Source organism: Prionailurus viverrinus, chromosome A1 (genome assembly GCF_022837055.1).
Source record: "Prionailurus viverrinus isolate Anna chromosome A1, UM_Priviv_1.0, whole genome shotgun sequence".
Lineage (NCBI taxonomy): Eukaryota > Metazoa > Chordata > Mammalia > Carnivora > Felidae > Prionailurus > Prionailurus viverrinus.
In genome coordinates, this window is record NC_062561.1 from 74,421,364 (window position 1) to 74,438,574 (window position 17,211).

Consider the following 17,211-nt stretch of genomic DNA (forward strand, 5'->3'; position numbering starts at 1 on the left):
AAATACTTGGGAAATTTACAAGCTGGTTGTTAAATCATTGGTAGTTTGGAATTGGCCATATTGGACCATGGGTATTGAAAAACGTGACTTTCTTTTTTCTTCTCTTTTTCTTTTTCTTTTCTTTTCTTCTTTTCTTTTCTTTTCTTTTCTTTTCTTTTCTTTCTTTTCTTTTTTTTAGAGTCATTTTACCAACCCGCTATGCCTGCATTTTCAGTTCTGCCACTAAGTGGCAGTTGGAGTGGATTTCTGGGGAATTGTGCAATGGCTCTGAAGCCTGACTTTCTTATCTGTAGGATGGTACTAACGCTTGTCCTTGTTATAAAGTCTACAGTGTCTGGGAAACATTTTATAACATTTTGTTCTTTACATGTAACTGTATAAAAAGTGAAACCCTACGTAATTATTATTTTTTGACATTCAATCATTTGTTATCCTAGAAAAGTATATTTACCGCAAAAGTTAATAAAAAGCAATAATTTTGTTACAATTTGGAATACTAATTCTATTTGTAGTTTCAATGACTCATGGAGATTATATCACTCTTTTCCCCATTCAGAGGAAAACATATATACAATAAAAATAGAATTAAATACAAAAGGGAAATTTGGAACCACAGAGCATAAAGCAAAATTCCTTCTTTTAATTATAACATGGTTTTTAATGTTCTTACTTGACACATATATAAAAAATATATAAGCCAAGTTCTTGATTTTCTCCAAGGGTTTCAAATAGGTGATTTACAAAGACAGTTTATGTTGTGGTTAGTAAGGCATTGGGTAAATTAGAGGTAAGTAAACAATACAGCTGTCTGGGGCTCCTGGTGGCTCGGTTGTTTAAGCATATGGCTTCAGGTCATGATCTCTTGGTTCGTGAGTTCGAGCCCCACATTGGGCTCTGTGCTGACAGCATGGAGTCTACGGGATTCTCTCTCTCTCCCTCTTTCTCTACCCCTCCCCCACTTGTGCTCTCTCTCTTTCTCTCTCAAAATAAATACATAAAACCTTTAAAAAACTGCAACAATACAAGTGTTTAACCCAGAAGTCAAAACTATTAATGCTTCTAAAGATAAGAAAAATAGTGATTATTATGTGTGGGGGTACTTCTATGTGCAGGACACCTGGCTACCTGTTATATATTTTCTCAAAAATCTCAAACCACAGCACTTGATTACTATTATTATTTCTAATTTACAGTTGAACAAGTTGAGTCTTAGATAAAATATCTTATCCAAGATCACATAACTAGAGCACGTGAGGTTTTTGTATACTCATACAGTTTGGAATCTAACGTTGGTAGACAAGAAATTAAAAAAGAAAATCTGAAGTAAATGGTACAATATAGAGAGCACACAAGTAAGATTTGAATTATTCATGGCAATAAAAAGGACATTTTTCACTCTTAACTTTAATAGCTAAAAGGGATATTTCCCATTTTCTAGAAAGAGTAAAACTTTTTAAGGGCTTGTAGGCATAATTTATGTTTTAGGAAAATCAAATCCTCCCACGGAAAGGTTTCCAAATTTGAATGTACTGTAATTAATAACAAAGTTGATGAAGTTTTCCTATGTGTCTTCCAGCACTAAATAATATACTAATGCATCATCCAAAACTTTTAGAGAAGAAAACCTTAATTTTTTATCAATTCATTTTTGGAGGAAACAGATTTTTCTGCTTCACAAAAAATCCTCAACTCACTGCCCCAGTCTGCATGTTCTAATGGAAGGGTGCAAAACTCAGTGTTATTAATGAAAATACACTTGAATTGAGGACTTTAAAAACAAAACAAAACAAAACAAAACAACAAAACAACTCTTTATAATGCTTTGACATGCCTTTTCTCACTTAAATGATTGTGTAGAAGCTGCTGAAATTCTTTTCTTTTTCCCCCAGTCTGTTCCTCCACATGATGACCATCAGTGGTCATTATATTGACTGTAGCCATTGGTCAGTTATACATTCCAGAAATGGAAGTCTCCTTACTAAAATTAAATCAGGGGTTCTTAACCTGGATCTACAGGTCCTCAAAGAATTGTGGGAAGAATTTAGGAATTCCATGAACTTGGGTGGGAAAAACATTTGAATGTTTATTTTCATTCACTTCTGACTGAAATTGAACATTTTCCTTTTTTTTTAATGGTTTCAGGATTAGAATTTAGCGATTTATTGCTTACATGTAACACCCAGTGCTCATCCCAGCAAGTGCTCTCTTTAACGTCCATCACTGATTTAACCCATCCCCCCACCCAACACTTATCCAACAACCTTCAGTTTGTTCTCTATATTTAAGAATCTCTTATGGTTTACCTCCCTCTCTGTTTTTATCTTATTTTTCCTTCCGTTCCCCTATGCTTATCTGTTTTGTTTCTCAAATTCCACACATGAGTGAAATCATATGATATTTAACTTTCTTTGACTGACTTATTTTGCTTAGCATAATACACTCTAATTCCATCTACGTTGATGCAAATGGTGAGATTTCATTCTTTTGGATTGCTGAGGAATATTCCATTGCGTATATACACCACATCTTCTTTACCCATTTGTCAGCCAATGGACATTTGGGCTCGTTCCATAATTTAGCTATTGTTGATAGTGCTGTTGTAAACATTGGGGTGCATGTGTCCCTTCGAATCAACATCTTTGTATCCTTTGGATAAATACCTAGTAGTGCAATTGCTGGGTCATAGGGTAGATCTATTTTTAATATTTTGAACAACCTCCGTCCTGTTTTCCGGAGTGGCTACACCAGTTGACATTCCCACTAGTACTACAAAAGTGTCCCCCTTTCTCTGCATCCTTGCCAACATCTGTCGTTTCCTGAGTTGTTAATTTTAGCCATTCTGACAGGTGTGAGGTGGTATCTCATTGTGGTTTTGATTTGACATTTTCTTTAATTATGAATGCAGACAATGTGGACCGTATCGCCAACAAAAAATACAGATGTTTTTCTATCGCAATTCAGTTGTTTCAGGCTTGAAATATTATTTACTTATTATTGAGAAATCATAGTAGTTTATTTTAATATACTGATTAAGTACATTTTTATGTAATTTGTTTCCTTGGTAGTTCTCAGTGTTTTATTTTTTTATATTTTATACTTATTTTATACATATACTTATGTACTACATTTATATTTATGTTAAATATTTTTGTTTATTTTGTATATATGTATATTTTACACACTTTAAGCATTATTACAAAATTAGTTGATTGGATTGGCAGAAGGATCCATGGCCAACACCCCTGAAGTCCTGTTCGGAATCTTTGCTTCTTGTTTATCACAATTTTGTGTCTTTTTGTTCTTATGCCATACCTAGATGTAGAGCTGGGGAGAGAAATTTAATGATTCACACAACTCAGCTACAGCACTATTCAGTTTAACAGCAGAAAAAGAAAGAGCAAATGAAATATCTAGAAATTTAATGCATCTAAATACATGGGTATCTGCAGAACATGGAAAGGGATTATGTCTCCATCTCCTACTAATCAAAATATCCAGATACCCATTCATTTTTCACAGGCCACAGCCAATTGGCTGAAAGTTCTTTCTTTTACCTCTGGTTTTGAGTTGTGTTCAAATTATTAATGGTGCTTAGTTTCAGTTGATTCCTGTATATAAACATCCCAGGCAGCCTTCCAATCCTGCTGACCCTGTACTTGGGTCTGGGCTTTCTCATCTAAGTTGAGTTACCAGGCAGAAAACAAATTGCATACCTCAGAAACCAGCCGGTCTTTGCTAAAGTCACATTCATTTCAGTTAGTGCATGAATCTATTTTCTTCTATCGATAGTTTTTATTTTACTTACTTACTGGATGAACATCAATGAGCAGTTCATTCAATAAACCCACTAAATGCCAGGCATTCTTTTAGCCACTGGAGACAGAGAGAAGATGCCCCAAAGGAGATTTTGAGAATTTTTTCTTTATTCAGGAGTGTTACTGTGCCCAGATTCTGAAATGTTCCCACAGACACCATGGGCCTAAGAAACCTCAGAAGCTTGAATCATCCTTGACGCTTGCCCAGGAAGGTGTCAATATTTTAATATTCCATCAAAGTGATTCTGTACCAAGGTTAATGGATTGATGTTTAAGTCTGCTTCAGGGCCAACTTAGCCCAACTGGCTTGACAGAAAATAAAGTTGTCTCGTCTCTGAAAAGTATAGACCTGGACAATGAAAGGGTATATGTGCCCTTTATTTTCTTTCTAGGTGACTAACAGAATTGGAGGCAGGTGTGTGCATCTTGAAAGATATCATTGCATCGGGGTCAAGTGCCAGACTCTGAGAAGGGAAGGGCATGCAGGCTGGCCAGGGGGTGTGATTCCCAATCTGTCTCTGACTACTTTTGTGACCTTGAGAAAGTCAATTAACATCTTTACCTCTGAGAACTCAGTTTTACAATGATGAGATTGAACGGACTATGAATTTCAAATGTGTCTTCCAGCTCTAAAATTGTATTTATGTGTTTGAGACATCACAAACATAGTCAGGCCCTAAACTTACTTTTTATTGATGTTGAGAAGATAAAGCTTCATTTCACAATATCTGTTCCATGGAGCATCATTTTTGACGTTTACATTATAATTGAAAGGTGGGGGCTAAAAATTTCCTGTTAAAATAAGAGGATTGGTTAATTCCGACAAATCAAAAATGTTATGTACCATATGATTTACATTATAGATCAACATTTTAGTCAAGCTCGACAGGATGTCATGAAAATTTGCTCAATTTTCTACAGTATACTTAATATAACACACATATTTCTAAATACATGTCTTTTAAAATAATTATTGTGTTAAATATTAATAATAGGAGTGAAGACCTTTGTGTTGATTCTGTAGTTCGGCATGACACACGGTTTTAGACATGTACAATAGTAAATGTTAGATTTTCTGCATTGTTGAGTAATGGATAGATTCTTTCCCACAATTATTTGTTAGAATACTGTGTTAGTATCTACCACCAAGATTAGTAAATGGTATTACATGAAACAAAGTGAAAATGAATGGTCTTGATATAAATTAAACATCGAAGCTCCAATTTGTTGACAAGACTGCTTTTTACCACAGTCCTTTCTGGAATGTCACTGAGAAAAGTTGTTGGAAAGGCAGTGCATGAACTTTCTGTCTGCGCATTTGCCCAGAGGCCTTGGTGATATAAATCTAAAGAAAAAATGCATGTGTGAAAGTTGTACTGTCACTCTTGGATAAAGTCTATAAATGGGGTCTGTTGGTAGACAGTAATTCAATACAAAGTAGCATTATCCGGCAAAAATACCTTCGTATAACATGATGGCACACATGATTTGGGTTTGTTTTCTAACCAAATGTCATTTATGTTCATTACTGCCATGATTGAGAGGGTATATCAAAAGCCTTAAAACACTTTTTTTTCCAATGTAAAATTTGGAACAATGATAATTCTAGCCCATTCCTTCCTGGATGCACTATCCATGTCAAAACTTGAATTTTTGTCTTGACTTTTCTTTTTCTTTTCTTTTTTTTTTTTTAATGTTTATTCTTGAGAGAAAGAGAGAGACACAGACAGACAGACAGTGTGAGCAGGGGAGGGGCAGAGAGAGAGGGAGACACAGAATCCAAAGCAGGCTCCAGGCTCTGAGCTGTCAGCACAGAGCCCAATGCGGGACCCGAACTCATGAACCACGAGATCATGACCTGAGCCAAAGTCAGATGTTCAACCAACTGAGCCACCCAGGCGCCCCTTGACTTTTCTTTTTCAACCTTCAGTAGACTTTACACTGGGATGAAACCTTGAAGTGCTCCAACACTTGGTCTGGGGAGAAAAGTAAAGGGAGGGGAAGAGGTTTTCTTCAGTAATTATATCAACTCAGCTTGTAAATGCACTTTGAGAGCCTGCTGGAAGGAGATTTTACAGCTGCTAACTTCTGTATAATCTGGTAGCTATTAAAATTGTAAACAGCAAAAATAAATTCCAAAGGTCTAAACTTGATAGTGAGGTTTTGGGTTTTTTTTTTTTTTTTTTTTTTTTTGCCTGCAGATTGATAAGAGATGAATCTCAGGGTCATGTAAGCTTGGCCTCCAATTTTCTGATATCAGGTCAAGACCAACATGTTTAGAGAAAAGCTTTGATTTAAGGAGATTTATATTCAAATCACATCAGAGGTCCAAGACCAAAAACCAACCTCCCTCAAGCTACGTCAGTGCATTTTCCTGTAGACGGTCTGAATCTGCTTGAATATTTTCCAGACTTCTCATCAATGCAGGCCTTTGCTTTATAGTGTGCTCTAACCAGTCCAAGCTCAGTCCGGATTATTTCCCTTTCTCATCATTTTCCTGAAAGTATTAGTCAGAGTTCTCATCTTTATGATGAGAAAGGATCGCAAGGGGGGATTTCCACTTTGGAATTGCCTTTCCAACTTCTAGCTGTTCGTGGGGTTAATGACGGTGTTCTTTCATCGCAGTAAATATAGAGCGTGCCTGCCAAATCAGAGGAGACATAAGCCCTCTCTAACAATGTTTTTGAAAATTGCTATGGAATATGCACTGGTGGCCTGTGGCAAAAAAAAAAAAAAAAACAAAAAAAACACAAACAAACAAAATGAAGGTGGTTCAGAGTGTGGCTGGTCTGAAGTGTGAGCCCGTCACTTGAATTGTTAGCCTGCTTTCACAGTAACTCATTTAGTTGCTTATTTATTCAGTAAGTGCTTCTACCCTGGCACCACAGGTCCTACCCCCCACCCCCAAGCCCCGGAAACTTGCCCCATTAGTGTGTTCATCTTGATATCCTGGTTCACAGCAGTTGGATGTCTGGAGTGAAGACACGTCCAGGGCTGGGCCGAGGAATGGATGTGGAGAAATATGTCCTCCTAACAGAGGACGATTGGCAACAACCACCCAAGAAGAAAAACTAAAAACCGGCTCGATTGGTTGTTGCCAGATCAAAGAAATCACTCTTGTTATTTTTCATGACCTTGGTTCCGATTTTTTCCATCTCTGGAAAGACAGAGCACAGCACAACACTGTTAAAAAAAACTTGAAGACAGAGCACCACAAGGGTCAGAATTTAGGTTAGAGATGTGTCCTATATCTTCATCATTTTAGGTTAAAAATGTGTGTCACAAATAGAAGGGAGGTTCTAAATGCTTACATTTACTTCATTAAATACGGAAACAAAGGTACTGAGCTGTAAATTTTGAATTCCACATTCAGTGCCCTTGATCTATTGAACCTTGATTCCTTTTCTTAAGAGTCTTTTCATTCTTGGGTTTAGGTTTTAAAATGTAGAAATGTTTGATACATTATTTTTTTTTTAATTTTTTTTTTTAACGTTTATTTATTTTTGAGACAGAGAGAGACAGAGCATGAACGGGGGAGGGCCAGAGAGAGGGAGACACAGAATCTGAAACAGGCTCCAGGCTCTGAGCTGTCAGCACAGAGCCCAACGCGGGGCTCGAACCCACGGACCACGAGATCATGACCTGAGCCAAAGTAGGCCGCTCAACCGACTGAGCCACCCAGGCGCCCCTTGATACATTATTTTTAACAGAATCTTTAAATAATAGTTTATTAACAAGATGATCAATTCAATGGGTTTTCCTGCGTCCCAGATGTAATCACTGGTTCCAGACTTTTGGAAAGGGTTATTTGTGCACGAGGCCCTCAAAGACTACGGCATTTCCATCTTTACTGTTTTTATTAGCTAACAGGTTCAATCACAAAATGATGTTTTCCCCTGCTTGGACATCAGTACAACAGGTTCAAATGGCAATCTTGTTCACTGTGGCCTCTTTCAATGGTACCGCCGGTAAGCCTTTAACATTTAACTGGTTAGTCTGCATATACGTGGTATGTCATATTTGTATTCAATGGCAGCTTTTGATGTTCACTCAGATGTGAAGGGACATGAGCTGGGAAAGCTTTGTTGGTTGCTGTCTCATGCTGATCTTTTAGACATCTCGATGACTGTGACACTACATGAAATGCCAATGAACTCTGAAAAGGATTCTCATCAAACAAAGTCCACGACAAAACGACACCAGGTATTGTCAACCCTGTTAAGCAGGTGACTAGCACATCAAGAAATGGCTGCTGAGAGCAGGTGACCTTACAGCTGTGACCTGTATGAGCCACAGGGACAGTCATTTTCTGGATCTCGATTAGGACACTGCTTCTTTCATATACACAACTTTCATATACACAAGAGTCGCCTGGGCAACTTGTCAATATGCAGATCTTGCATCAATGTCTGGGAGGACCCCAACATCCGGCATTTCGAACAAATTCCCAAGTGATACTGACACTATCTGTTCATGGATCGTACTTGGAGAAGCAAGGTGTGGGAGTGCTACATAAGAATTTTTGGTGGGAGGGGCATCTGGGTGGCTCAGTAGGTTAAGCATCCAACTTCAGCTCAGGTCAACGATCTCATGGCCGTGGGTTCGAGCCCCACTTCAGTCTCTGTGCTGACAGCTCAGAGCCTGGAGCCTGCTTTGGATTCTGTGTCTCCCTCTCTCTCTGCCCCTCCTCTGCTCACGCTCTGTCTCTCTCTCAAAAATAAAAAAACAATTAAAAAAAAGTTGTTTTAAAGAATTTTAGGTGGGAGAGATTCTGTGGTGGGGTGACTGTGTTCATTCACCATCTCTTTACCAGGAAGAGAACCAATGGCGGGGCACACAAGGTAAAGTTTGTGGGCTTTCTCTCATTTCTTTCTAATCTCACTTTTACTTTTGGCTGTTTCCACGATGATAAAGAACAAAATCCATTCAAAATTTACTCAGCTTCATAGTAGCATGTAAGTTGGGCCTTTAATCTTCACTCAGCTGTCCCATTTTTACAAAAGCGTCCTTTTCTCGCAAAGCAGTTACTCTTACCATTTGAATGCAGATTTGCAGCAAAACATTCAGGAAATGCTGTGTTCAAAATGATTAGCTAATGGACTTCTGTGCGTCCCTCATTCCAAATCCAGACGAAGAGATTATAAGCTTCTCTGTATTGCCTTTTTTTTTTTTTAATTCCATCCACCATTTCCCATTGGGTCCCATGGAGCCCAAGGAGTTTTGCTTACGTAGGTATTGGGGCCACGGAACAGAAAAGGATTAAGCGGGCCACACAGGGATCAGATCTGTCACCTCGGTCTCATTAGCGCCAGGCTCTGCCCAACTGCGCTAACGACCCATGCGTTTGCAGCTGCCTAGGCTAAGGGAGATGGATGTCTCTTCTCTGTTTCTCCAGTTCCTGAAGATGTTTCAAATGGTCCCGCTAGACTATGGAGATGCATTTGCTTCAAGGATCTGCCAGGTTAGCCTGGACCTTGCAATTTATTGGTGCATTCTGTCAAACTACGGGCTTACGCTGGTAAATCAAAAAGGCTTTTTGGACTGTATCCCCAGTAAGCTAGGCAGCTGGGGATTGAAATCTTGGGAGAGTCATGCTATAGCCCAGATACGTCTTGGGAAAATGTAAACAGTTGTGTCTCGTGCTCCGTGTGCTGACAACCCCGGTTAAATCATTAAAAAAAACCCCCAAACAACAACAACAACAACAAAACAAACCATGTGAGTATGGCCGAAAGATAGCTTTCTCACCGCCGAATCATGGATGTGTCGCCGGACCTGAAAAGACGTTTGACAGAGGAAGTTACATCACAGTTAATCTAGGGGGACTGCCTGGAGAATGTGGACTAAAACCTCTTCTCCAAGGTGCTACAATGGCAAGACTATTTGAGTTTCAGCAACGAGGGCATTTTATCTCCGGAGCCATAGTTTTGAATCCAGTGGCTCCTAAGTTCACTTCTGCATGGAAATCCTTGCCAGGATATCTTTCGACACTCTTGCGGCAGAAATTTCATTGAAAATCAGTGTTTTATTCTCCTAGTGAGTTTTTTCCCCTCGTGCTAGGTCTTACTAGCTTATCAGACAGAACTCAGTATTTGCTAATCATTTTTTTTTTTTTTTTGGTGGAACTCATTTTTTTGTAAAGCATCAAATTGAACATTCAAAATGTCATTATGTACATGTGGTATTATTTTATGCAGAACAGACTTCTAAAATGCAGTAAATAGTCTTGATTAAAATGGAAACCTTTTAAATAATCATGGGGTATAAAATCAAATGGAGTAAGTCTGAAGTAATGCAAGTCAACCAAAACAGCTTTAATGCTGTTTTTCTCATTTCCCTCTACTTCATCCCCTGAAGAACATAAAATTCTTAGGAGTGTATTAGTGGTGTGTTGAATGGTCCCCTGAGAATACCTGAGCCCCACGCTCCTGCATAACTGGTGTGATTGGTGCTCACACTATTGGCATTCTCTCCCCCAAGCCTTTGCTCTAGTCATTGTCCTTTGAGAAATGCACCATCTCTTCCTCTAAATAAGAGTTTCTCAGGGTGCCTGGGGGGCTCAGTTGGTTGAGCGTCCGACTTCGGCTCACGTCACGATCTCAGGGTTCGTGGGTTCGAGCCCCGCGTCGGGCTCTGTGCTGACAGCTCGGAGCCTGGAGCGTGCTTCAGATGCTGTGTCTCCCTTTCTCTCTGCTCCTCCCTGCTCTCACTCTGTCTCTCTCTGTCTCTCAAAAATGAATAAATGTTAAAAAAAAAATTTAGAAGCATCTCTGGGATCTCTGCTCACTAGGTGCCAGTAGAACCCTCCCCTTGTAATAACAAAAACTGCGTCGAAGACATCGCCAAACGTCTATCAGTGGGCCACTCTCCTGGCAGTTGAGAACCACTGCTCTGACTCTGTTTTATCTCCCAGGCCCAAGCATCACCTGCACTATGAAGCCTCTCTTGATCATTTATATTATTCCATGATGACTTTTCCGTTACATTTACACATAAAATCCAATTGCTTGGACAAGATACATCCACATCGACAATGAAATGCTACAGAGAATAAGGGAGTTGAGGGCCAGTCTTTCCTGGATATCTTCTCCTTTATAGAGATAACCACGATTATAGTAGGTGTTTTTCCAGACCGTTTGAAGACATCTGAAAGCTAAAAAAACCACTATGTCATTTTTTTAATCTGTTTAATTTTTCTTAATGTTCATTTACTTTTGAGAGAGAGAGGGAGGGGGAGAGACAGAACATGAGCCAGGGAGAAGTCAGAGAGAGAGGGAAACACAGAATCCCAAACAGGTGCCAGGCTCTGAGCCCTCAGCATAGAGTCCGATGTGAGGCTTGAACCCACGAGCTGGGAGATCATGATTTGAGCCGAAGCCAGACACTTAATCATCTGAGCCATCCAGATGCCCCTACTATCTTATCGTTCTAATTTGTTTCCCTTTCCTTGCTAATAAGCTCAAGCATGTCTTCCTATGCTCAATGGTCATTTGAATTTTTTTCCTTTTGTATTGCTTTAGCCTACTTTTCCAATTTATTATTTTCTTCATATTGCTTAACATTGAAATCCATATTTACATTACAGTTATAGGTCACTTGCTTGTTATATATGTATAGCAAAATGTTCTCCCAGGCTGTGTAATTGCATGTGTTGTTGTACATTAAATTTTTACATAGCCAAAAATGTCAAACTTTTCCTTTATGGGCTACTGGATCGTATACCTTAGTTAGAAAGTTTTTTACTTCTCAGATATATCTAAAAAATTACCCCATTTTCTCCTAATGCTCTTATACTTTTCTCCTCAATTAACTAACTTATAGTGAAAAGTAAGGATTTAACATCCCCTTTTCATCCCAAATGAATAGTTCTATCATTCAGTGCAGGTGAGTTTCAACTGTAGTAACAAAGAACCCTGGATGTCAGTGGCTTGCAACTTCTCCGTTTAGCTAAGACTCTGCGGATGTCTTTTTTATTCTAGACCCTGAAGGATTAGCCTTCATCTGTGACATGAGGAGAAAGACGTGGTGAAGCTGAACCTTCACTATTTTTTTTAAAATTTTTATTTATCTGAGAGAGAGAGAGAGAGAGAGAGAACACAAGCAGGGGAGAAGAAGAGAAAGAGGGAAGACAGAGGACCCAAAGAATGTCCTGTGTTGACAGCAGAGAGCCCGATGTGGGGCTGGAACTCACGAGATGCAAGATCGTGACCTGAACTGAAGTCAGACGCTTAACTGACTGAGCCACCCAGGCACCCTTGTACCTTCACCATTAAAGCTTCTCCTCTGAGGTGACCCAATCACTTCCGTCACATTTTATTGGACAATGCAAAAGACATGACCAACACTGATAACCACGAGTGAGAAGTATTATCCTTTTTCAGAGATAGGCCTTGTAGAAATGAATTCAATAAGGGGCAGTGAATGTCTCAAAAGAGTCAATGTTTCTAAAACCATTAAAGGAATATGCCCTTTACTTTCCATTGATTTGCTGTATCACTCACCTGGAACTGGCATATATCATTCTGTACTATTTTTATTCATCCTTTTATGAATATATTCTCTCTACCCAACTAAGTTCCTGGAGATCACAGATTCTCTCTTATTAGTGTTACACTTAGCCATTGCCTGAATCTTTGGGAAGTTGGAGATGGGCCCAAATATTTATTATTAGGGCAATGGGTAAGTACATACCGAAGGGCACAAGTAACTCAACTTGTTATGTAGGCGGCTTAAATGTAACACCTTTTTTTCCTGCTGTAAAATGATATTAGAATTCTGAAAATCTCAGGTTCAGCAAAGTCATGCCCTAAAATTAACAGAGCTAATGGGAAAAAAATAGGGTTGGGGCATGTCACTCCAAACTTGTGCACTATCACTGTAAAAATACTGAAAAGGACAATAATTATTCCAATGGATGGATTAACATTTAAAACATCAAATTCCTAATGTATACAAAATACCGAAGCACGTATCAAACTTTATCACAATAATTTGAACACAGAATGTTGGAAAGGGGTGTAAAGAAAGGTTCAGCCTGTTGAATTTGGAGCAAAGAGCCAAAAGCACAGAAGAGTAAAGAAAAGCATATATAAAGGCTTCCAAGTGGGGAGGTGGTCAAGCCACGCTAAGATGTGCGCTAAGCAGGCATTGAGAACATCACCGCAGTCCAGCCTCCTTCAACTGGAGTTGTGTACTTGTGATCAGTGGCTTGTGATTTGTGTACTTGTGATTAGTGTTTGTAAACATTTGAAAGCTGGGAAGATAGCTGAGGAAGATGTGTGACTTCTTTGTTATCCTCCATCATTCTCCTCTTTACCGTTTGTGTAGAGGCGAATTTGCATTATAGTGACAACCTGTACATTCAGCAGCGTGCATGGATTTTTAAAACCTAACGCTCGGATGAAAAGGCAGGAGACAGTGGGGGATTCATTGGAAATACTCCTTGTGTAAATTAACAACACAAACGGAGGGCTACAGTTTTACAGGGATGTACACCTATTTGAGGATCCATTTCAAACACATTGGAGGAGCAAGTATCTATTGGGAGGGGTGGAATTCAGGGGAAGACACAGACAAGGGAGTGAAGACAAAGGGAAACAAAGTTGCAGAATGGAATCTCACAACCGTTGCTGAATGCCTTGCACTGTGTGATTAGCTCAGTTGCTGAGAACAGGGACGGCCGCTGCAATCTGTCCCGGGTTCATAAGGTGCTAGAGAAAGGAGTTGATGTATGGTCTGGCTAAAGCACCCAGATCCTGCTTGTGTTGTGGTTACCACAGCCAGGAGTTCAAGATTTCATTGTCTCCCACATGCTAAACTCTGCTAGGAATTCCACGAAAATTGACATGTAGTTGCCACTGGGATATGGTTTCCTTTATTGCAAGATTCTGTGCCCCCTGGTGGTGAGTGGTTTAGGAGATCAAGGTCAACCAGAGCGGTGCTTCGCGAGTTTTCCCTGGGTGTGACGCGCTCTCTTCCTGGAGGTTTGTGAGGCAGCCAATCAGATCCGTAGTCTCCTCTTGCCTGCCATCTGGGTGATGTCCTACACTTAGCGACATCAGGATCATCGAACAGCTATAACGCCCTCCCTGAACTTCCAGCCCCCTCAAGTATTTGACTTTGGGAAGGCAGCTATGCTACCATACCACCAACAGCACATTTGGCTTTGGGAATTTACACCGGTGGAGGATTACCTGGAGCCATATGAACTTTTACTGTGGGCTGGGAGGTTACCCACCACCCCTCCAGCCCCGGGGCGCCTGTTTATTCTTTGGTTCCTTATGTATCTCCTCTCCTTCACCTTCTACCTTTTCTTCTTTCCGGCCATAGATCAGCTTAAATTTCCTTTGTTCTGAAAATCTTTCCCATTACTATGCCTCCCTATTCAAGTAAGAACTCATCCTTCCCGCTGCCTCCTCGTGAGGAATCTTTTGGAAGGCTGTCATCTTCATCGGAATGTAAGAAAAAGGGGGCTTAGTTTGTCCGTTACAACATCCCCAGTGTCTTGAATAGTGCTTGGCATGTTGGTGGTTAATAAGTGTCTAAGGAGTGGCTGAAGGAATACACCACTCAACAAAAGTCATTCTCTTCTGCTTTCATTCATTATGTAGCATGTCACAAACTCTCCCCACTAAACATATTGAAACCGTCTTATTTAATAGCACTGACTTTCTATCTGGCAAACTGGGTTGTACTTTTGAACTACACTATTAATGTTTCCCCCTCCCACAGCATTCGACTCAATCATTCCCTTCCTATTTCCTATGTCTTAAGAAAAAACCCCAGCCTATCCTGATTCTTCTTCTAGGATTCGGACAATTTTTTTCCCACCCTTTTTGTATCTTCTTCCTTCACCCAAACTTTAAATATTAGCTATCCCCTTCTCTCTTCTGTTCTTCAGGCTTCGACTTTGTTGGTGTCTCATGAATATACAATAGCAGCCTCTCTCTGGAATGATAAGCTTACACTTCCAGAAATCTCAAGACGTTTCTTTTCTTGAATGTGTCACAGCTACTTCAGCATTAGCATTTGAAAAATTATACTAAGTCCCACTGCAACTAAAGTACTTGCCCTTTTTCCTGAATTCTCCGTTGATGATCTCACCATATCTCCAGTCTCCCAAGCTGGGGATGCTTGTCTCTGCTGTCTCCTTTCCTTCTGCCATCCTTTCCTATAATTGGTCTTCAAGACCTATCCATTGGACCTTAGAAATGCCTTGCAGGTCTGGACTCGCCATTCCCCTGCTATCATCATTGCACAAGGTTCCAACGTTTCCCATCTGAATTATCTTTCCTGTACTAAAATTGTCTGCCTAAAAACACGAATAAAATCATCACAAATTCCTATTTTCTCCAGATTGCCTCTATTAAAAAGTTTCAACGTCCTATCCAAAGGACCCAAGAATTTGGAGGCCGTTCTCATTCTCCAAACTAACTTCTTGTCTTTCCTTGGTTCCTTTTTATTTTATTTATTTTTTATTTTTTATTTTTTAAATTTTTATTTATTTTTTTTTTCAACGTTTATTTATTTTTGGGACAGAGAGAGACAGAGCATGAGCAGGGGAGGGGCAGAGAGAGAGGGAGACACAGAATCGGAAACAGGCTCCAGGCTCTGAGCCATCAGCCCAGAGCCTGAAGCGGGGCTCGAACTCACGGACCGCGAGATCGTGACCTGGCTGAAGTCGGACGCTTAGCCGACTGCGCCACCCAGGCGCCCCTCCTTTTTATTTTTAATACTACCCCCCATCCTCCTTTGGATTAGAATTCTTCATTGGCTCAAGGTCTTAATCAAGATGGGTGATGGGTATTAAGGAGGGCACTTGTGATGAGCACTGGGTGTTACATGCAAGGGATGAATCACTAAATTCTATTCCTGAAACTAATATTACACTATATGTTAACTAATTAGAATTTAAATAAAAACTTGAAACAGCAACAAAATAAGCTTACTATAGTCTTAAAAAAAAGGGGGTCTCTCCTACCAGAGACTGAAGGTATAAGATTATCCCTCAAGAGAAGAGGTTTTTACCTTCATCTTTCTTCTTATTTCAAGGCTCACCTCTGAGTAGAAGGGGGTGACATTTTGACCTCACTCAGTTTTCTCATAGCCTGTTTTGCAAATATGAGGTGTCGACCTGTCCATCTATCCACCCATCTGTCCATCCCTATCATATATCCTGTGTGGTTTCATGCTTCCTGGAAAAATTCCAATGTACAAAGTATGGCATTTTATACTATATCAAAGTGAAAAACTATATCCAGAGGGTTTTAAATATGTATAATGTTTAGTAAAATGTTACCTTTTGGAAGCATTGTTTCAACCTAACCTAATTTTTTTTCGTGTGCATAGATGATGTCTGGTCATGTTGTGTGCACGGGAATTCTCTTGGAGCCTAAACACTCAATGGACTTTTCAGAAGGAAATGTATGTGTGCCCAACTGATATGTTGCAGCAGAATCATGCTGACAGTGTTCAGTGCATTTAAAGACATGCTCTGTGCTTTTTAGAAGAATCCGTAAAGTAGAAATGTTACTCACATTGTATCTCCATATGTTGAAACATATCAGACATCCTATCCTGATTGTTTCAACCTCTTCTCTTGAAAGTTTCACACTGGCAAATTTAAAGAATGAGACAGGAAACTGATTTACAAACCTCCAATGAAGATTTTCTGACTTTACACTTCTCTGTTAGGCTTCATGGTCTAATCAATAAAGCTGGAACCCCTGATTTTAAAAAGTGGAATTTTGATCAAGCTCTCACATATCATGTATTTTATGGTACCAACTTCCCTGAGGTGGGCTTAAGCTTACAGAGGCCCCAAAGTAAATTGATTTATAAGAAAACAAATAACCAATATGAATATTCAATACATCACTTAAACAAAATGGTCAACAGGGCTTTGTTTGAGTGACAGGCATCTCAAAACATGGGCGTCTGCTTTCTACCTTTTTGTAATAGTGAAACCAGCTTGAAGAAATAGCTTTCTTTTTGTAAAGTAACAGATAAAAGACGCTTAATCTTTTATAAAAAAAGAAATGAATGTGGGGCACCTGGGTGGCTCAGACAGTTGAGCTCAGGTCACAATCTTGCAGTTCGTGAGTTCGAGCCCCCACATGGGACCCACTGCTGTCAGCCTGTCAACTGCCAGCTTCAGATCCTCTGTCCCCTTTCTCTGCTCCTCCTCTGCTTGTGCTCTCCCCTCGCCCCCCCCCAAATGAAATAAAAAGAGGAAAAAGAAAAAAAAGAAATGAATGAAATAGAGAAGTTTACCTTTTTGAGTAGAAATATTGAAAAAAGCTACGTGGCTTTAAGACAGAAGCATTACCTTGATCTCAGAGAAGGATGAAGTGTTGTGGTAACTCTGTGCTTACTGACAGTTTGGGTTTCGGTTCCT